Genomic DNA, 22932 nt, shown 5'->3' on the forward strand with positions numbered 1-22932 from the left:
ACCGACAAAATCAACAAGACAGTAAACAACGTGTGTTGGAGGGGATGTGGAGAAAGGGGAACCCTCTTACACTGTTGGTGGGAATGCAAGTTGGTGCAGCCACTTTGGAAAACAGTGTGGAGATTCCTTAAGAAATTAAAAATAGAGCTTCCCTACGATCCTGCCATTGCACTACTGGGTATTTACCCCAAAGATACAGATGTAGTGAAAAGAAGGGCCATCTGTAGCCCAATGTTCATAGCAGCAATGGCCACAGTCGCCAAACTGTGGAAAGAACCAAGATGCCCTTCAAGGGACGAATGGATAAGGAAGATGTGGTCCATATACACTATGGAGTATGATGCCTCCATCAGAAAGGATGAACACCCAACTTTTGTAGCAACATGGACGGGACTGGAAGAGATTATGCTGAGTGAAATCAGTCAAGCAGAGAGAGTCAATTATCATATGGTTTTGCTTATTTGTGGAGCATAAAAAATAACACAGAGGACATGGGGAGATGGAGAGGAGAAGGGCATTGGGGGAAATTGGAGAGGAAGATGAACCATGAGAGACTGTGGACTCAGAAACAATCTGAGGGTTTTGAAGGGGTGGGGGGTAGGAGGTTGGGGGAGCCTGGTGGTGGGTATTAAGGAGGGCACATATTGCATGGAGCACTGGGTGTGGTACATAAACAATGAATTCTGAAACACTGAAAAGATATTTAAAAAATAAATTATAAAAAAATACACTGACAAATTAATAATCCTCTGAGCGAAGTGGCACAACATATGCTTTTTCTTTTTATATTCCTTATTTTAGAATTTTTTTTTAATTGGATGAGAGGAAGGATGCTGGCTACGAGTCTGATTCAAAGGGAAAATGGCCTAACTAAACTAATTAACTAAAAGTGACAGTCTTAATGGTTTTACTTTAGTATCAGAAAAAAAAAAAAAAAACCACCCACTTTGATACAGGAAAATAGGAACTTACCCTTCCTTTATACAAATGGTAGACTCTCTTTGCCACTTGAAAATTTCAGGGCAGAAGATATTGTGTTAGTACCTTTGCAAAATAATTCTGATAATTTTCTTCGTCCTTATGTATTCACTTTATTTTTTTTTTCAATTTGAAAGTGTTCTTTTATTAACTGACCAGATTACAAAAATAATCCTAGTAGACACCTTAGTTCATCCTAATAACCTATTGATCCGGTCTTCCCCGTTGCCAGCATCTTCACCTTCTGCAAAGCAGGTGGTCTTCTACTTCATTCCCCCACCGTGGAGAAGATAATTGAAGGTCTGTAAAAAGTTGCTTCTTTGAAATATCTTCCAATGGTATAGATTTCGGGAATCAGATCCTCTATGCAGATGACGCCCCATTTACTAAGGGATGGAATGATCAATGTGTTATCTGTCAGGGCAATCTGCTTCTTGTTGATTTTGCCATAATCACGTTTGTAGATCAATTCATTCATCAACTGCAGGGTTGGGTCCCCCATGCTCTACATGGTTCCACAGTCCTCAGCCTGTTAACTGTGGCCTTGCTGAGCTTAACAAAGTTGCCACTGAAGATCTAGCGAGGCGTAGAAGCTCCGGCACCTGCCGAACCCTGCGGCTCACACCACTGATACCTCTGATCCTGATGATACATGTTGATTTGGGTTCCACAGATCCGGAGAAGTTGCCAGCCCCTCTCACTAGCCATTTGAATCTCAGTCCCACCCACCTGCCTATACTCCTTACGGCAATGCTTAGCTTTTTCACAGATAGGCTTCTTATGTACTCACTTTAAAGGAGAACCATTTGTCATTTTCCCTAAACTCCTTCTGCCCTTTGAAATATTTTTATGTAGCCTTTTAGGGCCTTCCGTCTGTTATGCAGCAGGCTGTGATTCTCTGTGCCCACTCTCTGACTATGCATGTATGTCCTCGAACACAGGGTTGCGAGGGTCGCAGTAGTAATTGTTACCCTGTTACTAGACAGCCAGTAATTGCTGCAATAAAATGAGGCATAAACGTTCAGACAGCACCTTGTTTTGGCTCCGTAGTTAACGTTCCTGAAGGATCCTTCACCCAGCTTTCCGTGGAGCTCCACTGAACCGTCTTCCAGAACCCTGAACTCTGACAACATTTCTAAACCTTGGGGCTAGTCCTTTGGGCTCCACTGGAGGGACAGAGCTATGTGAACTGGAAAGACTTTAAATAACAAAATAAATAAATAAATAAATAAATAAATAAAAATAACACAGTTTTTGAGCTGGGTTACGTGGGTCCCCGTGAGTCCTGCACCACTCCCCATCGTTCTCCTGGATGCTCAGAGCCCTGGACAAAGGAAAAGTGTGCAGCAGAGCATGACAGCCTGCCCTTGCATCATGGGAATGTGGGAGCCTTTCCCCAGCCCCACCTTGACAACAATAGAACATTTTGTCTGAACTCCTTCCACCTCCACCAAGCATGTGGAGCCTTCCAGGGGTATGTCTTCAGCCTGCCCAATGCTCGGCTCACCGTTCCCACGTCCACCAACACAGCCCCCCAGATAAAAGAACCCTAAGAAACAAAACACCTATCCAAAGGATTTATCCATATAAAGGCACAAAACAGGATCTTGTACCTTTTATATCTTCCAGGAGAGTCAAAGTACCCCGATTTTAGTTATTAATATTACTAAAACCTGGTTCGTATTACCAGCTTCCAAGGGGGAAAAGAAAATTAGATTTTACAGCATTTCAAACTTAACTATCTTGCTAGTGATGCATCCTTTCCCAACCAGAACTAAGACCCCATTTATGGGAGTACATGCTTGAGGTCTGAGTACATCACAACCCAGAACCAGTAAGTTGTCCTGAAAACCTTCATTTTTCCAAAATGGATTTCTGTGTGAAAGTTTGCAATGATCTGAATTTTTTCCTTTTGTCCCTCCTTTTTTAAAAGATAGCACCAGAGCCGCTGATAGACCTAGGCCTGACACCTACTTGTTGGAATCTGGGAAAGAAAGAGTGACAAACTTCACACCACTCCGGGAGATGATCTCTTTCCAAAAAAACGTTCTCCTTCTGGGAACAGAGAATAATTCACATTTTGTGAGAGTTCCTTGTCTCTAACCTTACACAGGAACTATCTCCTCAGGGATGAGTCTGAATTGGAAACAAAGAATTCTCTTCGGGGAATTCCTATCAAAAACAAAGAAAAAAAGAAAAAACATGTCCTATTGCCTTTTCTCACTGGAATCCTCTAATAGAAATTTACACCACGATCAAAAAAGAGAATATTCCAGAAAACTTCTTTATACATAACCATATCATAGAAAAAAAATAGATGAACTTGTAAAAATAGAAATACTTGGGGGCAAGTATGCATTCCCTGGGTTCATATCGAAATCTCGCTTAAGCTTACCCTTTGGAGGATTTGTTTTGTGGGGTTTTAAATGAAACCGAAGAAGTAGACTCAGGCAAATCACTGAAGAAGTGGTGTGAGAGATATTATGGATGAGGGAAAACAGCAATGCCAGCATTCACTCTAGGACTCCATGAATGCCAACAAAAACCGAGAGAAGGAAGCAAACAGTCAGAAGTTATTGTCTATAAATGGACCAGATGTGCAAGAACATCTGAGCACAGACTCTGCCAAGGGGCAGAGCGGGAAGAGAAGCAGAGGCGAGAATCAGAACAAAGGGAAGCATGGGGAAGAGCAAAGCCCTGAGAACCCCAGCATACGACAAGGAATGAAAGTCATGAACACCACGATGACGGGGCATTAGACTCTGCAAGGAAGAAAGGAGGAGGAAATAAACATAAAACAGACCATTTTCACACGAATTGCTGCGCGTTCCTAACCTATCGAGAGGAGCATTGTGTAGCTACTAAAACAATATGGAAAATAAAAGTGAATGTTTGTAGAAGTTCAAAAAGTAAAATAATGCAAGAATCTAATTACTTTACAGTTTAGGGAGGATAAAAGGGAAGGCACAAAAGATTAAAGAGAAAAATGAAATGACCTCCTAGCCTTTTTCCTTCCTCGATTTCCGTAGGGATGCTAGTCAAAATAAATTAAACGGTTATGTGTTTAACCAGTCAGACAGGAAGGGTGACAAGGGACCTTGGGAACAGAGGGAGTGGAGAAAATGAATGGAAGACAAAGTTGGGTTTTGGAAAATTCATCATGTTTCCCCCTAATTCCAGAAGGATTATAAATCACTTATGTATTTGAAGTCTTCACAAAAGTATGTCAATGTGGCAGTCAGTCTTCTGTCCCCTTTTGGACTGCCTTCTCATATTTGCCACAGGCTTTCTTTGCTTTTTAGGAGAATACTCCGGTCTATAGAAGCTTCAAAGATCACCTTCAAAAGTATCTTTCAGATTAAAATGTCCTGGTTAGATTGGGGTTTTCAAGATTAACATAATTTCTGGCTAGCATTTTTGAACTGCTCCCAACAATCTTAGGAAAATACCTGTGAAGGCCATCTAAAGAGACAAAACTTGCATTTCCAACAAAAGTAAGGCTCAGTCAGCTTATGACTTGGGTCTAGGAAGAATTTCTGCTAAGAAAAAGGCAAATCTGAGAATTACCATTCTTCACTAATATGTATGTCCCCTACGCCTATATACAAATACACAAACATTGTCAACCTCCAAGAAGACAGGAAAGACCAGATCATTCACACCCATTCTGTCCTAACTCAGAGAAGTATCTTGCATGATAAAAAAATTTTCAAGATGTCTCAAACAAGAGCACGTGGCACAGGATCCAGTAATCCCAGTTTTAGAAACCATGCCTAGAGAAGGAATCAGAAATTTCAACCGAGATGTATGGGTAGATGTGCTTATGGAACCTTTTCAAAATCAAAAGAGAAACTGACAGCCACCAGCAATGGAAAATGTTAAATAAGTCATGATGCAGCCATGAAGTTCCTTAAAATAGCCATGCTTTGGAAAAATTTAACAACAGGAAAATATGCTCACAATACAGTATCAAGTGATTAAAGAGTAGAATATAAAATTTATTTGTGGTTTGAACCTGATTACGTTAAAATCACACACGCACACACCCTAGAAAAAGCAATGAGTTAGCAGTGCTTGTCTCTGGGTGGCAGAAATACAACTTTAATTTTACTCTTTATACCATTAAAATTTCTCTACAAGGAGCCTATGTAGCTTTTATAATAATAAAAATGGTATTCAGTTATTTAAATAAAACATAACTGAAGTGCCCATCACGAGGCTTGGACCAACACTGAACTTGGACTGAAACCATCACGTACTCCTGCCTCGACAGAGACAAGTTCATCGCTCTTCTCTGCATCTCAAACAAGAACACATGCTGTCTGGGTTGGGATGAGACTGCATGGAATAATTCAACTAAAATGACATATTTTAAGGGCCAAATACAACGCCAACACAAAGTAGGTGTGAATACACGCTAGCCAAAGCTAGACGCTTACAACGGAAGTAGCCAGTGATCTGTCAAAAAGAAAGAAAGAAAGAAAGAAAGAAAGGAAGGAAGGAAGGAAGGAAGGAAGGAAGGAAGGAGGGAGGGAGGGAGAGAGGAAGGGAAGAAGGGAAGGAAGGAATAAAGGAAGGAAGGAAAGAAACAGTGGCTTCTTCTCCACCAGAGCGGGACTATCACACCCACTCGGGTGATCTCTAGTTTCCCCTCCAACTGGAAGGTGCTTCCAAATGCAGGAAACCACCCTCCTTTCTGATGGATGTCAGTGGCACACAGCACTGAAGAGATCCTTCATGGCAGGGGCAGAAACGTGACAGCAAGACAAACAGACAGGAACATAATGGAAGACCCAGTGCAAGAAGAAATGATCCAGCACCTCATTCAATAGCAAATTATCCCACCAGTATAATAAATAAATTTAAAGCTTGTCATTACACCCACAGTTTCACGTCCCACAAGGACACAGACTAGGTTACCCTAAGACAGAAGCATCCGCGTGTCAAATGCACACGGAGGTGGCCTAAGGGAAGGAGAAATATGTTTTCATTTCGTTCTATTAATATTTAACTGAATGCGTTCCTTGTTGTCTGGGTTCTGTGATCACCCAGGGCTGAGCTGCTCACAGCCAGAATGCGACTTGGCCTTTCAGATTTATTCTCCAGCGTTTCCAAATAACATAGTTAAGCGTTATGCAGGAACGCTGCACAGAAGCCAAAGATCTTGTTTTTTCGAGTCAATCACTATCATCCACCCAGAAAAGCAACATAATGGAATACTTCGATTTTGTCAGTGAAAACCTTCAACAAGCCTAGATAATCTTGACTATGTAGGTGTTTAATATTTTTAATGCCAAAGGATGTTAAATAAATGTTCACAAATGCTTCCTCTAAATTCAAAATCAGCTTCAATGTGAAGCCAAAACATGCAGGGAAGAGTGGTCTAGAATATTGTGGAACATCTGGAGCAGGCTGGGGACCAAGATGGGAGAGGACTTGAGGCCTCCTCGCTGGGGATCTGCTCATGGGAAACACAACAGAGAGGTTGAAACAAGGTAGAAGGCAGAACAATAAACACGAGGCAGCCCACAATGTAGGATTCTTTTTCCAGACAGATCTGCTTAGGGCAGCTCTGAATCCCCCAAAGGACACCAGGGTCTACCTTGGTGGGATGAGTCTCATGACCCCTGATAAGACTGTGATCAAGGATCAGTATCCATCCTGCAGCCTATGGGGTCCCTGTAGCACAGCCGGCAGCTAAATACAAAATCAGAGGGGCCTCCCCCATGTGGGCTAGACCTGGCATGCTGTGGCTGATGTCTTCATCTGGGCTTCGTTGCCCTTCTGGCAGACCTGGCAGACCCTGACCCTGGAGGATAGACTCGGATCCACGGTCCTTGCTGTCTGTTCCCAGAAGGCAGTGGGGCAGCTGAGTGGCTCAGGGGCCTGCTCTGGGCAGAGGTGAGAGCACAGTGACACAGGGAGTTAGCAAGTCCCCAGGGCTGGGGTGGACTGATCAGAGCCAAAAGTTCACATAGTCCGCTCTTGGTTTCTTCCCATGGCCTGGACAGCCCTCCTTATGTCTTTGACTGAAATCCCCTCTTGTTGAGGGCCCAGATTGGTGCCACTCAGGCTCAGTCCCCACCTCCCCTCTCTTGCACCGCCAGCCTCTCCTTTCTCTCCCCTCCTTACTCAGCTCCCATTCCTTAGGCACTCACTGCTATTTTTCTTTGCCCCTTAGACTCTCTTGCCCTCCTGCTTTGTCATACCTGCTCACACTCACTCAGCAAAACAACTACTCTGAAATCCAGCCCTCTGCCCACTGAATAGAGCTGGGATAAAACACAGCATGTTGCCTGAGCTTCCTTGAAATTCGTGATGGAGAAACTCCAGTGGACTGCGGTGATTGATGTCATGCCCATGATCTCTCCGCGTGAGTTTACTCTCTTTCCCATCTTCTCTCAATGACTATTTCCCCAGCCTTTCCTCTCTCCTCAGGTGCCCACAGCCTTCTCTTCTCTCCTCCATTTCAGCAAGGAGCCTGGCTTCCTACTTGACCGGGAAATCAGAAGCACCGGAGGGCATGGTCAGCCCCCCCACCACGCCTCTCTTCTGTCGAGCACCTGGGTTCACATATTCTCCCTCCCACTGGCTCACTCTAAGTCTGTGGTTCTCAGAGTGTGGTCCTGGACCAGCAGCATCAGGGGCCCCTGGGAACTGGGAAAAAATGCAAATTCACAGGTCAGATTGCAGGCCTGGATACTCTGGGGTGGAGTCCAGAATTCTGAGTTTTAACAAGCCCTTTGGTCAATTCTGATGCACTTGCAAATCTGACAACTCCTGCTGGAGACAAATCCACATTTCCATCAAAGGCCGACCTACACCCCTCTGGAGCCCTGTCCTGCAAAGCCTCCTTCCTCTCCTGTATCATCAACTTCACCATCTCTGGGAGCTCATTCCCAACAGCATGGAAACCTGCTGTTAGTCATCTCATCTTACCAAAAAGAAAGAAAGAAAGAAAGAAAGAAAGAAAGAAAGAAAGAAAGAAAGAAAGAAAGAAAGAAAGAGAAAGAAAAAGAAAGAAAGAAGGAAGAAAAAAAGAAAATCAATTGGCCTTCAGGCAGGAGGGGATGCTGCAGTCTGGAGACAGAATTTCTCTGAAAAACCTCAGTTTTTGCTCTGAAGACCTTCAACTGATCAGACAAGGCCCACCCCCACAGTATCAAGGGTAACCTCCGTTCCTTAAGGTTAATTAATTTGACCACATCTACATCTAACTCTATCTACAAAATACTTTTGTAGCCACAGCTGGTAAGTGTTAGATTAAATAACTGGATCCTGCAGGGCAGCCAAGGGAACGTGTAAAATAACCATCACACCATCCATGTGCCAGGACCCCCACATTCTTATTTTTCATCCAGGTCACTTTTCTGAGCCCTAGACTAGTGTGGCCACCTGCTTGCTTGGCATCCCCACTTGGCTACCCACAAGGATCTGTTCGAGGCTGAATCTTCCCGGCAGATTTCTCCACCTCATTTGGCAGCAACTCCATCCTTCCAGTCCCTCATTCTTGAAGCCTCTGAGTCATATTTAACGCTTCTCTTTTGCACCCCATAATCAAGTCCCGTTGGCTTTCCCTTCCCTCTGTCTTCCTCGGCTTCCACCTCTGCCCCAGCCCTATCACCTCTTCCCTGGGTTGCTGCAACAGCTTCTGAATCAGGGCCTCCCACCTTTGTTCCCCATCTCAACCCAGCAGCCAGTGAGCCTCTGCGTACACAAGCCGGGCCACCATTCCTTTGCCATGGACCACACTGCATGTCCATGTTGGGCCCAGAATAAGAGCCGAAGGCCTCAATGTGCTCCACTGGGGGTCTTCAGAGATGAAAGGGGGTCGGTTCCTGCCACTTAGACTACCACATCACCTTCTTCCCACACCCAATCCTGGCACAGTGGGGGCTGGGCTTGGCTGGTTTCCAGAAGAGTTTGAAATGACCGGTTTTTAACAACACAGTGACCAGTTTACAGATGTCCCCTGCCCTGTCCTTTCTCCTTCAAAACTGAATGCTAATATTAAACTAATTTCTCCCGGGCGGGCATCCTGGAGGAGGTGGGAAGAGGTCCCACCTGCATAGTAATGCCTTATCTTGCTGAGACTGACCCGAACACTCGGACCTCACAGCACATCAGAGAAGCCACGCTGAGCCAAGCTGGGTGTCCTTCTAGAACCATGGATCTGGCTTCTGCTCCATCTCCAGTCCCCGGGACCTTGGCTTTCTGTCAGCAACGCACACATTACCCGGAGACTAATGTTACGTGTAACAGAATTCACACCCACATCCGCCGTGACTTCCAAACACGCTGAAAGGCAATCAGCTTTTTCTCTCCGTCATAATGCCAGAACTCAGTGTTGCATTATCCAGGAAAAAAGACTCCTGCTTATTTAAAAAAAAAAAAAATCCTCTGGGGAGAGAGGGAGAGATTTTTATCTGGAAACCAATGGGACAAAGGGGTTAGCATTTTACAAGCTGCGATAAAAGCTGGGACATCGTCTCAGAACGAGGCCAGCTGGGAGACAGGAGCTTCTAAACAAGGAGGTCACCGTCCAGACCGCCTCTCCGAGGGGTGCTGCTGGAGCTGATAGAAGTCTGGAGGGCGGTAGTACGGTTTGCAGACTGCTCTATCTCCCCTGCTGGCTGCACAGGGTTGGGGGAGGTGGCGCTGTCTCATCCCTGTCAAATCCCTTTCCTCTAGCCCCACTGCCTCCTCCTCTCCACACTATTGGCTTCTGAGCACTTCATTAAGCCGATTAAATGCTCACATTAGCCCAGCGCCCTTTTACCTAGAGGAACCACTAGGACATTGTGTCGCTCCTCATTCGCTTGTATCATCTCACGCAGGCGTCTGGAGAGGCCATCTCCGTGATGCTGCTTGAACTCCTTAGCTAGCAAGAAAGGCAATAACGTAACTGGCCAAAATGGCTCTTGAAACAGTAGCTGCTCCTAAGAGCATCTGGTCAGTTTCACGGAGGCTGGAGGACGCCCCAGCCAGCCTCGTCCTTCCAGAACCAGATGGCCTCAAGCTTGTCCATCTGAGCTCAGTTGGGGGTGGGGGGATGAGGTTTACTTAATCACCTTTGGCCCCGGCCCACTGGGAAGTCCTTCCTCGTGTCTGACCTGAACTCCTCAAGGCCATACCCTCCCCTCTGCAAGAATGCACTTCCAATTACCGAACAAGATTTTGGCCTGATTTCCTCTAGAGTAAAAGTATTTTGTAGCTTTTTGATGAAATGAGATTGTTCCACATTTATTTTCTTTTTCTTCCCCCTCTTGGTTATTTCTACCACTTGAAAATGTGAAGATCAAAACTGTATGTTATTGTATCAGAAAGCCCAGAATATTGTTAAAAGTATGGAGAGCCACATGGTTTCAAACAGAGTCCCTGAAGCTGGACTGCCTCCTCCCTTCAAATTCCAGCTCTACTTATTAGCTTTGTGACCTCAGGAATTGGCTTAACCTCTCTGTGTTTCGGCTTCTCAGCTGTAAAATGAGGATGATAGCCGTATGTAGGGCATTAGCGTATCATGAGGTTAAATAAGTTCATAAATATAAGAATATAGTGGTACTAAACATTTTGTGCCATAGAAAAGTCTGCTATGAATATTAGTTCTTAATTTTCTTTTTTTTTTAATAGTTTATTCATTTATTTGAGAGAGAGGGAGAGAGAACCTGAAGCTTGACATGGGGCTTGATCCCACGACCCTGACATCATGACCTGAGCTGAAAATCAGGAGCTGGGTGCTTAACTCACTGAGCCACCCCGGTGCCCCTAGTTCTTCATTTTCTATAAATAAATATGATTTTCATTCTGAGCATCTCTCCAAACAAGCTAGCAGAAACGTACTTGCTCTGGTCTTCAGGGGTTCGTCTGGGGAAGGGAGAGCCCTTGACCCGCCGGGCTGTCCATGAGTCCAGCTCTGTCCAGCCAGACCCCTGCTGGGCCCCAAGAGCTGCAGGTCCAGGGCTCCTGTGACGGCTTGGGCCTGGGGCGCTGGCTGGGTTTCCCAAGAAGCCACCTGCCAGGACCCACGTCGGACACTGTGGCATGTGTGGTAGCCCCAGTATCACGCACGAGGCCTGGAGAGTGACCAGCACTCAATACAGGTAAAGCAGAGACGAGAACTCAGGCACGGGTTTGCGCATCCAAGAAAAGGCCCAACCCCAAATCTCCAGGTTGGCAAGGTCGGGTTTCCTTTATCAGGTCAGTTTACAGGATTCAAAATGCACTCATCCTTTCAGAGGTGAAAGAAAATTGAATCCTGACTATCGTAGCTGTAGCTTTAATGACACGGAAAGATGTTCACAATATTTTGTTAAATGAAAAAAAGCCAGGTTATAAAACAGAATCAAGAATGATGGCCCGTGGGTCTCTCTGGGCTGCTGTAGGAAAATGCCACAAACTTTGTGGTTTACAACAATGGAAATGTATTTACTCAGAGTTCTGGAGGCTGGAAGTCCAAAATCAAGGTGTCGGCAGGGCCACATTTCCTCTGAAGGCACTGGGGGTGGGTTCTTCTTGCTCCTTTTGTCTCTGGGGGCATCAGCGCCTGGTATCCCCTCACTGGCCAGCATCACTGTTATCCTTGCCTTCATGTGGCATCTCTCTGTGAACATCTGTCTTCACAGGGCCACCATCATTCTCCATGTAGGGACATCAGTCACGTTACCTCGTTACATCTGCGATGACCCTATTTTCAAATAAGGTTGCAATCTGGGGGGTACTGGTGGCTAGGACTTTAGTGTGTCTTTTTTGAGATGTAACTGTCTCTTGTCTTAAAGAGTCTACAACTTTTTCAACAATAACAAAAGACTGCATCTCTTTTTTTTTTCTAATTTATTTTTTTGAATGATGTTCAGTTAGCCAGCATTTAGTACATCATTCATTTGACTGCATCTCTTTCTGAAACCACATGCACACACACACACATACACACACTCACACAACACAACCCTTGACCTGAATGAGATCTTATTCTCCACACCTGTGTCACCTGCACTAACACCTGTTGTCACATTGTCCCCATCCCTGCCCCACCAGGTGAGCTGTGCTGACACCTGGATGTGGGTTTCCTTCAGTCTGCCTCTATTTACTCACAGGCTCCCACACACGTCTTTGTAGGTGTACACTCATTATGTGAAGGTACATCTCTGGGGGAGGGTTTTGTCACTGTTTTTGTTTTTTTTAAAAAACAGTATTTTATGTGCCTCTTCAGAATCCTGCTTTTCTCATGCAGTAACATCTGGCAGAAGTTATCCCAGTAAGTAATAAGCCTCTAAATCACTATTTTCCAATGATTGTATAGTATATTCTGCAAGTGGGTATCAGCTGGAAATGAACAGTGATTACCTCAAGAGACTTGGAGACAGGGGCTCTTGTCCACCACCTCCATGCGTGTGAGGCGAGCACAGAACCTGAGATAGGACAGCTCTTCAATTAGCATATGTATCTCTTCTCGTAGTTGACACATTCTCCAGAAGCTCTATCATTAGCAGTACTGGTACCACCTGCATCGCCTTATTCCTGCTTAAGCTAATGTTCAGTGTTCTACATGAGCCTCACATCGTGTCATCATAGTAGCCCAATGGCGTTAAAATGCTCCCACAGGTAAGGACGGGGCTATGAGGAGTAAGCACTGCTCGCTGGTCAGACTGAGGATTCAAACCCAGATCCATTTATCCCCCCAGGATCCTCTCTCTCCTCCACATCTGCTTTCATAAAAGAAACGACATCTCCTTCGCCAGAAATGGCTCGGAAAGTCTAGATGCGCTTGTACCCGAATCCACCCTCCAAACTGTCATTGAAAATAGACAAAGAAATGAAGCAGACCAAAAAATTAAAGAATTTTAGCAACCCACGACCCCAGCCATCCTGCAAAGAACCGTCATAACTTCCCTCTGCTTATTTACAATCGGTGACTTAACTTTTGAGTCTGATGTGTCACACATAAATGCCTAATTTCTAAGGACAGAAGAGAAAACATTAGCTCACACAGGACCACACAGGGAGTCATCAGGAAGTGGTGACAGAGGTGGAAGCCTCGGGTGGCAGGCCCTGAACTGGGGGAGGACAGCAGTGACCTCTGAAATTACACCAGGACCTCCCTCTGCGGGCCCACCCTTTCTAGGAGTGTGGTTCCTAGAAAGATCATTGAGAGCCTTTGGTAAAATCCCCATATGAAAGTTCCATTGCAGCCCATGTTATCTTTAATTGTCAGTAAGTTCATGGGTAAGTGTGACAGGTGCTGACTGACCACGGAACATCCCAGTAAGGAAGGGGTGTGAATTTCAAAGGAAAGTAAGTGGTGCCTGGAATTTACCTTTCTTACCTTCATTAAAGAGCAGATAGTGATGTGCTTCTCAGCCCGGGCTAAGCATCGCAACCACCTGGGAAGCTGTCAGAGGACCGATGCCTGCATCTCAACTAATTGGTACTAGATGCACCTGAGCATTGAGCATCTCTGAAGCCCTCCATGTGACTCTCATGCACAGCAGAGGCTGAGACCCATGCCCCTAGAAGATTCAACAACAACAAAAAAAGGGATTAAATTTGCTACAAATTAGAAGGGCTGTCTGCAAAACAAGATAAAATTGAGAATGAGAAATAACTTCCTTTGTGTGGCAACACAGCCTTCTGTGGTCTGCTCCCAGCCTTGCTCCTCGGCCTTCCCTCCAGTCCTTTCCTGTAGCTGCTTGCTGCAGGGGAAGTGAACTTGCCCCACATAAACTCCCCTGCTTTTCTCCTCCTTTGCTTTACTAATGCATTCTGTCTTCCAGGAAACTTCCCTTAAATGACTCCTGCTCATTCTTGGCCACTCAACCTAGGAGGTCCATCTCCGTGAAGCATCCCTATGATTCCCTAAGGTATGGACCCACTGGATTGCATTTAATGATCTGTTTGGTGTGTGTTTCTCCACTTGACCTTGGAGAACAGAATAAAAGCAGAGACGGCGGGGAGCCTGGTGGCTCAGTCCATTAAACAGCTGACTCTTGGTTTCAGCTCAGGTCATGATCTCAGAGTCCTGGAATTAAGCCCTGCATCAGGCTCTGTCCTCCATGGGCAACCCACTTGAGATTTTCTCTCCCTCTCCCACTGCCATTCCCCGCACTTGCAGGCATGCCTGTGCTCTCTTTCTCTCACTCTAATAAATCTTAAAAAAAAAAAAAAAAGGCAAGAGACTGCCCATTCATTTTGGGTCCCCATCACCTAGGCCAATAGCTGGTGATCACAGACAATCAGGAAATGAGTATGAGATGAACCCAGGAAGCAGGACAAGGGTAGTAGGAAGCATGCATCAGTTACTCATTTAGTATACTAGTGAGAAATGTATAGTCTTGGCAGGCATACACAGTCAAGAAAAAAATTGTTTTGCTGATGATAGCACCAGAAGCTTGAAAGAGAACACTGTGGGGAAAGGGGCAATGTAGAGTTAGTTGCTTCTTACGTGGTGTTTATAAATCCGTTTGCATTTTTCCCCTTTGTCCTTATAGGAAGCCAAGTAACATAAAGATATTCTAGCAGCTACCTTATTTTTTTCCAGCCTCATGGAAATATAAGATACTTCGTTTCCACGCGCTGCTGCAAAAGAAACCCCTTTCCTTGGGGGGATTGCGAAGCCCTTGTAACAGGCAGCTGCAAATGTTTGCTTCCCACCCTAATCAATTTCTTGCAAGTGACACTTCAGAAATACCAGAACCTGGTCATTTATTCCTTGACTGTCTTCCCAGACAATTAAGGACCTAGCATCTCCTGTGTGCTAAGCCACCCAGGGGCTCCTCTTTCCAGCAACTTCACAATAGACACTGTCAGAACTCCTTACAAACAATCAAGTGTGAAGGAGGCCCCCACAGAGTGTGCGTGCCAGTGCAAAAGGGCTCGTGCCAAAGCAAAGGGCACACTTCTGCAACATGTTGCATACGTTGTTCAAGACGGTGTTCTTGTCCGGGCTTCCTTGTGACCGAGCAGTTGGACTTTGCAGGATGACAGTGATTCAACCAAGTGAACCTGGATGACAGATGTTATGTACACTGTCAAGTTTAATGTGGTACCATCCAGGCGATTCTGCTGTACCAGCACGTGGTAAGCCTGCTGCAGGCTGCCAACAGCCACACCTGGTGAGGAGGGAGCGGAACTGTGGGGCGGTCAGCATTCAGAAGGAGAGGAGGGATCATCGGGGTCAGCCTCTTCTGACTGCAGGGGAGCTGCAGCGGGAGAGCAGAATGGCCTCTTGCTGAGAATCACATGGATAGTCATACGTATGTCCAATCCAAATGTGGGGACTTAAACTGGAGTCCTTTCCCTGCATAATCTAGATTAGCTGCTTGTTTTGTTTTGTTTAAGCTTTTATTTGTCAGAGGCAGAGACAGCACAAGCAGAGGGAGCTGCAGACAGAGGGAGAAGCAGGCCTCCTGCTGAACAAGGAGCCTGATGCTGGGCTCGATCCCAGGACCCTGGGATCACAAGGAAGGCAGATGCTTAACTAACTGAGCCACCCAGGCATCCCTAGGTAAGCTACTTACACTATCCAAACACACCAGCCAATTTTCTGAGCTTCATTTGACTCTTCACCTGTAGGCAGCTTAAGGATGACCGATTGTTATCAGCTTGGGCAAATCAAGTCGGAGCTCTCCAAGTGGTCCATATCCAGTTGCTCCCGCTATACCTCCCTAATAGGGCTCAACACCACGAAGTAATCCCTGCTGGTACCCAGTCATTTTGTTGTGGCTCGCCATGTCTGGCTGCCTCTAATCTTTGACCTAAAAATTCTCCGGAGTCAGATTTTAGAATCTGAAGAGTTTCCAACAGTATGTGAGAGAAGCACTTCTCCTAAGACCTTCATCTCTTTAAAAAAAAAAAAAAATAGGAATAAACGAGGAGCTAGAAACCAAAAGGAGACATCATCATAGCTCTTTTGTCTTGCCTTACATCTAAAGGGAAGCGCGAGTCTTGTAGAGTAGTGGCTTAATTTCAGCTGAGCATCATTCAAAGCGTTCAAAGCTACTAGCGTATTTTAGAGAAGAATACAGTGGGAATTTTAAGTAAAAAACAAAAATATTTTGGGTTCTAAAACTAGAATAAACTTTCACTGTAAGTTTTTTTCATCAAATAGAGACAAAATAAAGAGGAAAAGAAAGACGGAAGTATGGTTCCATTAATGATTACCTCCCCCACCCATACACAAGGGCCATGTGTGGACAACACATGCATTCAAACACACACCTGTGTACCCTAAATCTCGATGTCTTGTAGGTATGATCTCATAGTGATACTACTTGTTCTCTTCTAGTCTCAAGTAACTAGAGCAATAACGCGTTGGTAGACAGTACCCTCCTGCCTAACTTTCCCCACCCTCCATCCACTGTCTAAAAAGAGTTGCCATCCATGAATACTGTCTTGTCATCTGCACATAGTGAGATCTTGACTTTTTCTTTGCCAGTCTGGATGTCTTTTATTTCTTTTTCTTCTCTGATTATTGTGGCTAGGACTGCCACTACTATACTGAGGACAATGGTGAGAGTGGACATCCCTGACTTGTTCCTGGCCTTAGGGGAAAAGCTCTCAGAAAACCCTAAAGATGTCACCCAAACACTCTATAACTGATCAGTGAATTCAGTAAAGTCACAGGATATAAGATCAATGTACAGAAATCTGTTGCATTTCTATATGCCAATAATGAAGCAGCAGGAAGAGAAATTAAGAAAACAATCCCATTTACAATTGCACCAAAGATAATAAAATATCTAAGAATAAGTTTAACCAAAGTGGTGAAGGACCTGTACTCTGAAAACTACAAAACACTGATGAAAGAAATTGAAGATGACACAAAGAAATGGAAAAACATCCCATGCTCATGGATTGGAGTAACAAATACTATTAAAATATCTATACTAGACATTTGTACATCTTCATTGGAGAAGTGTCTGTTCACGTCTTCTGTCCATTCTTTGACATGACTATCTGTTTTTTGGGTGTTGAGTTTGAGAAGTTCTTAATAGATCTTGGATATCAGCCCTTTGTCTGTAGTGTCATTTGTGAATATCTTCTCCCATCCCGTGAGTTGCTTCTTTGTTTTGCTGACTGTTTCCTTTTCTGTACAGAAGCTTTTTATCTTGATGAAGTCCCAAAAATAATTATCAGGGAAGTTCAAATTAAAACCACATTGGGATACCACTCTACGCCACTTAGAATGACAAAAATTAACAAGGTGGGAAACAACAAATATTGGAGAGGGTGGGGAGAAAGGCAAACCCTCTTACACCATTGGTGGGAATGCAAACTGGTGCAGCCACTTTGGAAACAATGTGGAGATTCCTCAGAAAATTAAATATAGAGCTGCCCTATGACCCTGCAATTGCACTACTGGGTATTTACCCCAAAGATACAGATGTAGTGAAAAGAAGGGCCATATGTACCCCAATGTTCTTAGCAACAATGTCCACAATAGCCAAAATGTGGAAAGAACCGAGATGCCCTTCAACAGACGAATGGATAAAGAAAATGTGGTCCATATATACTATGGAGTATTACACAGCCATCAGAAAGGATGAAGACCCAACTTTTACATCAACTTGCATGGGCCTGGAGAAGATTATGCTGAGTGAAATAAGTCAAGCAGAGAGAGTCAATTACCATATGGTTTCACTTATTTGTGGAACATAAGGAATAACATGGAGGACATTAGGAGAAGGGGAAAATGAAGGGGAGAAATCAGAGAGGGAGACAAACCATGAGAGACTGTGGACTCCTGGAAACAAACTGAGGGTTTTAGAAGGGAGGGGGGGTGATGGGTTGGCCCTGTGATGGGTATTAATGAGGGCATGTATTGTATGGAGCACTGGGTGTTATACGCAAACGATGGATCATGGAACACGACATCAAAAACTAATGAGGTACTGTATGGTGACTAACATAACACAATATAAAAATAGATGACTGGATAAACTAGTTATGGCATATCTACAATGGAATATTATTTAACCATAAAAAGGATGGAATCTTGTCATTGCTACAATATGGGTGGAGCTAGAGAGTATAATGCTAAGTGAAATAAGTCAGACAGAGAAAGACAAATACTATAGGGTTTCACGCATATGTGGAATTTAAGAAACAAAACAAATGAACAAAGGGGAAAAAAAGAGAGAGAGAGAGAGGCAAACCAAGAAAAAGGCTCTTAAGTAGAGACAGAGCAAACTGCAGGTTACCAGAGGGGAGGGAGCTCAAGTGAAGGACGAAATAGGGGATGGCAATTAAGGAGCACACTTAGTGTGATGAACCCTAGGTAACGTTTGAAATTGTTGAATCACTCTATTGTACACCTGAAACTCGTATCACACTGTATTTAACTGGAATTTAAATAAAAACTTTTAAAACACTCAATATAAGTAAATGTTTAAAACTACAATTAGTAACTTAAAAAAGAAAAAAAAAGAGTTGTCCTCCAAATAAGTAAAGAGCATGGACCCATGAGCCAGGAGAGCTTCCCCGGGGTCGGGGGCGGGGGGTGGGGGAGCATTTGACACAAAGTAATTTTCAAAGTAAGAAAACCATGAAGGCCTCAGATTTTCCCCTTCAGGAAGAATTTGACCTGATTTATTCCTTATTTGCAGGATGTACCTACACATAGTCCTTTTCTTCATTAAATAGCCTTGAAATGAACAAATCCTTTGACAGACTTCCAACCGAAATGTTTGAGAAAGGGTCCCCAGCGATGAGCCCATGAAGAGGACAGGACCCCACACACCCCAAAACACAATATGGTGTCCCTGCTGGGACCCAGTGACTGTGTCATGACCCCCAGACAACACACTGACTGCAAGACACGCTTTTCGTTTTCAAGTGACTAAGAGAAATACCGTGTCGATGAAGACACCTGGTCCCACCGGTCCCTCCTTACTCTGAACACCTTGATTCCTCCTCGGGGTTTGGCTGTTCCTTGCCGGCCTCATTCGCCCAGTGCTAGGAGTCCTTCTGCATGTGTTTCCATACTAATTCCTACTCACCCATCTCCTTTCTTAGGTCCTCATGTCCGTGAGCTTTCCGCAAATTGTGCCATGCTGACAAACACCACCTAGACAGCAGCAAAAGACTCGTTCTCACTCGTGGTAACTGCGGCTCTGCTCCCCACGCCCTCACCCGGGGCCCAGGCTGAGGGAAGAGCCCCTATCAGAGGCTCCCCACCCTCGGGTCAGAGGGACAGAGAAAGAACAGACGGCTGTGACCCTCCTGTGGCTTTGGCTCAGGAGTCCAGATGTCACTCACTCACAGGCCAGGGACTCGTGCTCACAGCGGTCAAGTGTGACATGATTGGCGTGGACTATTCTCCTCCCACGGGGGGGGTTCAGGAGGGAGGGGCCCTGCAGGGAGACAGGGGTCCAGTTGGGGGGAGCAGTGAATATTCTGGACAAACACTGCAATCTGTCATTAAGCCTTTAGTGGTCACTTTGCAAGAAATTAGAGAATACGATCGTTCTTCCAAAGAGCCGTATTTGCTCTCCCAGGAACACATTTATTCCCTGCGGCTCCATTTGCGTGCCTTTCTGTGTATTTCACAACTTTTCCCTTAAGTGTAAAATTAGATGTAATTTCTGGAGAGATCTTTAAGTGTCAGTTAAACTCGGTCATGTAGCTACTGACACACTCGTGATTCATGCAAACACCATCGGTGTGACAGCAGACCGAGTCCACTCACACACAGGCAATGGGGACCGTGTGGGCTGCTTCCGGTCACAGCAAGCGTGAGACATCATTGTCTGGAAGATGCATTTTGACTGCACACTTGTTGAAATGTGGAAAAAAAAGGTAGATGAAAATCAATGAAATATGATACTTGTGGGTACGTGTGTGGGAAATGAGATGGGCCGATCAGTTCTTAAAAGTTCTGCATCTTTGCTCTTCTAAGTGTAGGCTGTGATTCGGAGCTATTCCTGCCCCTGGGAGCTGGTTAGGAGCGCAGAATTGCCCACCCCAGCCAAGACCCACTGACTTGGAACATGAACGACACCTGCTGATATATCCTCATGCCCATTTAAGTCTGATAAGTAGCATTCTAAATGACATCAGTGTCCTGGCTGGTCAGAGCGCCATACCAGAGTGAACACATACACACACACGCAGGGAAGCAGGTCATGGAGACAGTCGCCATCCCTCCCTGGCTCCAGCGTCTAGGGCAAGAGGAAAGGGCGCCAGAGGTTATCCCATTCAGCAAGATGAGAAGGGTGATAAGGACAGACGGGATAGCTCAACCCCAGCCACGTGTGAAAATCACCTGGAGATGTTTCCTTAGAAGTACTGAAGCCTGAGTCTCATTCTCGGACATTCACTGGGTTTGGGGTACCCACGGTTGTTGAACACGTGCCTGACCGGCCGTGTGGGTGGGACCTCCTGTTCAGAGGGCTGCGAGCCGCGAGGCACAGAAAGGTCACTGTGAGCTGGGAGCAGAGCTGTCCAGCTCTCTTGTGAGCACCTGTGTCCTCCCCTTCACTGGGATCACCGTGTACACAGGCCCCAAATTAGGGACAGGAAGGAGACATATGGTTGCATAGGGTTTAGAGCTGACTGGAGTTGGAATCAGAGTAGCATAATGACTCTGGATTTGACTTGATTGCGAGTCACGTGGACATAGCCCACGCACACCTGATGGAGCACACCACACTAACTTTTGGACCATCTCTTCTTTAACCGTAATGAAACCAGCTAAATGCCCCAAGCTTCAGTGCTCTGGTCTGTTAAATGGGCTTAGAAGTAGTAACAGCCACCTGCCTCCTCCATCCACACTGGGATCCTGAGGTTTACAGACAGACTTTTTGTGAAACGAGTCTTCCTAAGGTGCCATGCAGGTGTGTTATTTTTTGTACACATTTTTAGAATGGTCTTCAGTTCACTTTATCTCTCTAGAGAGCTACTGATTATTCGTGTGAAAAAGAGGTTGATTTGAGGACGCCTGGGTGGCCCAGTGAGTTACGTGTCTGCCTTTGGCTCAGGTCATGATTTCAGAGTCCTAGGATCGAGCCCCATGTTAGGCTCTGCACTCAGCAGGGATCTGCTTCTTCCTCTCTCTCTGCCTGCCGCTCCCCCTGCTCATGTTCTCTCTCTCTCTCAAATAAATAAAAATCTTAAAAAAAAAAAAGAGGTTACCTTTTACTTCAGATCATTTGAGTATAAGTGAGCCAAAATTAGGAGTTTCAAAACTGAATTCCTTAAGGCGCTGGGGTTGACTAAATTTGGCTCCCACAAAGTATTTTTCAAGTACATCTAGGGTTGTTGGTGGTGGTTATTTTGTTGTTTTGGTGATTTTGTATTTCCACACTTTAGCTAACTTACAAGAGGATATATTATCTCAATTTACTTTGTCTCCTTCAACTTCCAAATTATGTCTCCATCTTATGGTGACGTATGTGGTTCTATGTAAGGGAAGCCTTAAATTACATCAGAAAATAAGCAGTAAAAATATTGCCACCAGGGGCGCCTGGGTGGCTCAGGAAGTTAAGCCTCTGCCTTCAGCTCAGGTCATGATCTCAGGATCCTGGGATCGAGTCCCGCGTCGGGTTCTCTGCTCAGCGGGGAGCCTGCTTCCCCCCCCTTTCTCTGCCTGCCCCTCTGCCTACTTGTGATCTCTCTGTCTGTCAAATAAATAAATAAAATATTAAAAAAATATATTGCCACCGATGGGAAGACTATTTGGAATGTTATTTGTTTTGGTATTATCGTTCTTTCTCTCCGAGTTCATTTAAGGACTTTTTACTACCTATACAAAATTGGTAACATTTGCTTTTGCAGGCGGTTAAAGCCGTGTAGTTGAAGAGAGTTTCATATATGTGCGTGTATACACACGTATACCTCTACAGAGATACATTTATATACGCATGAAGACTCGTATTCACAAGTAGTAATTTTCAGGAGATGGTGAACCTCTGGCATTTCTCAAAGCCTCTTGGGTTGTGAAGGTCACAGACATAGAATGAACCCACCTGTCCTATCTGGGCGTCCATCAGTATAAACACCGGGGAGGACGGCATTATCACTGGAACAAGTGGACTTTCTTCATGTCTTCTCTCTTTGAAATGTCTAACCATTTTGAGTTGGGTTACAAATGTTGGCAAGAATCACCCAGACTTTCGAAGTGAAAAAAATCACTTTCACTGAAGCCACTGATGACAGGATAAAAAATTCATCCAAAATTTCATCCAAAAGGATAAAGAATTCAAAAGGGAGGATGAATGTTGGCTCGCCCATATTTCTTTGCTCAGGTGTCAACATTACATCTCGGGGACGTTCCCAAACGACAACGGAGGAAGAAGCGTGGCCGCCATCAATCATCTCATGGGGAAGGTGGTACGTCCACTGAAAAAGCCCATCTGTCCATGAATCTTGAGTTCTTCTTTGGGAGATGAAAAATGGGATTCACGGGGAGTGAGAAGATGAAGGCCCGTCTGTGATCCTTCTCCCTTGCCCAGTTCCACTTTTCACCTTTAAACTAGTGAGATTCTGATCAAAAAAAGCCATTTTACCTGCAATCTCACTGGAGGTTCTTGGTAGTGAGTGACGATCCCAGCTCTTCCCAGTGAAAGATGATCCCAGAGTTAAAAGCAAGACATCCCCTCCTCAAAGCACACTTTCCTCTGTCCTGTCTATGGGTAGAGCGTAGAGGCAAGCAAGAGACTTGCAGAGGACCATGCTCAGCAGACGAAAATCCTGAAAACAGAGACAACAGAAAGTAGAACTAATCATAGGAATGAAAAGTTTGTTTTTTTTTTCCTTTGTAGGTTTTTGGGGGGGGGTGGTAGGGGTAAGGGGCTCAGGAGAGATGAAACCTGTCTTGGGCTACATTGTCGAAATTAAGAGTTACATAAGGTAAGTAAAGATAAAACGGAATAAAACATTCGTGTCAGGGAATCTTTGTTTTCAAAACAACTCAATGCTATCTATGGTGTGAAGGGATAATCAGTAAAAGGTAGCTCTTTC

At 44.9% G+C, this 22932-nt stretch overlaps 1 pseudogene; it reads right to left on the reverse strand.

The window, feature by feature from the left end:
* Positions 1 to 1169: 1169 nt before the first annotated feature.
* On the reverse strand, positions 1170 to 21986 carry LOC116870288 (annotated as a pseudogene).
* Between the last annotated feature and the right edge of the window lie 946 nt (positions 21987 to 22932).

This window comes from Lontra canadensis, unplaced genomic scaffold, assembly GCF_010015895.1.
Source record: "Lontra canadensis isolate GAN:19392208 unplaced genomic scaffold, GSC_riverotter_1.0 scaffold22, whole genome shotgun sequence".
NCBI classification, from domain to species: Eukaryota; Metazoa; Chordata; class Mammalia; order Carnivora; family Mustelidae; genus Lontra; species Lontra canadensis.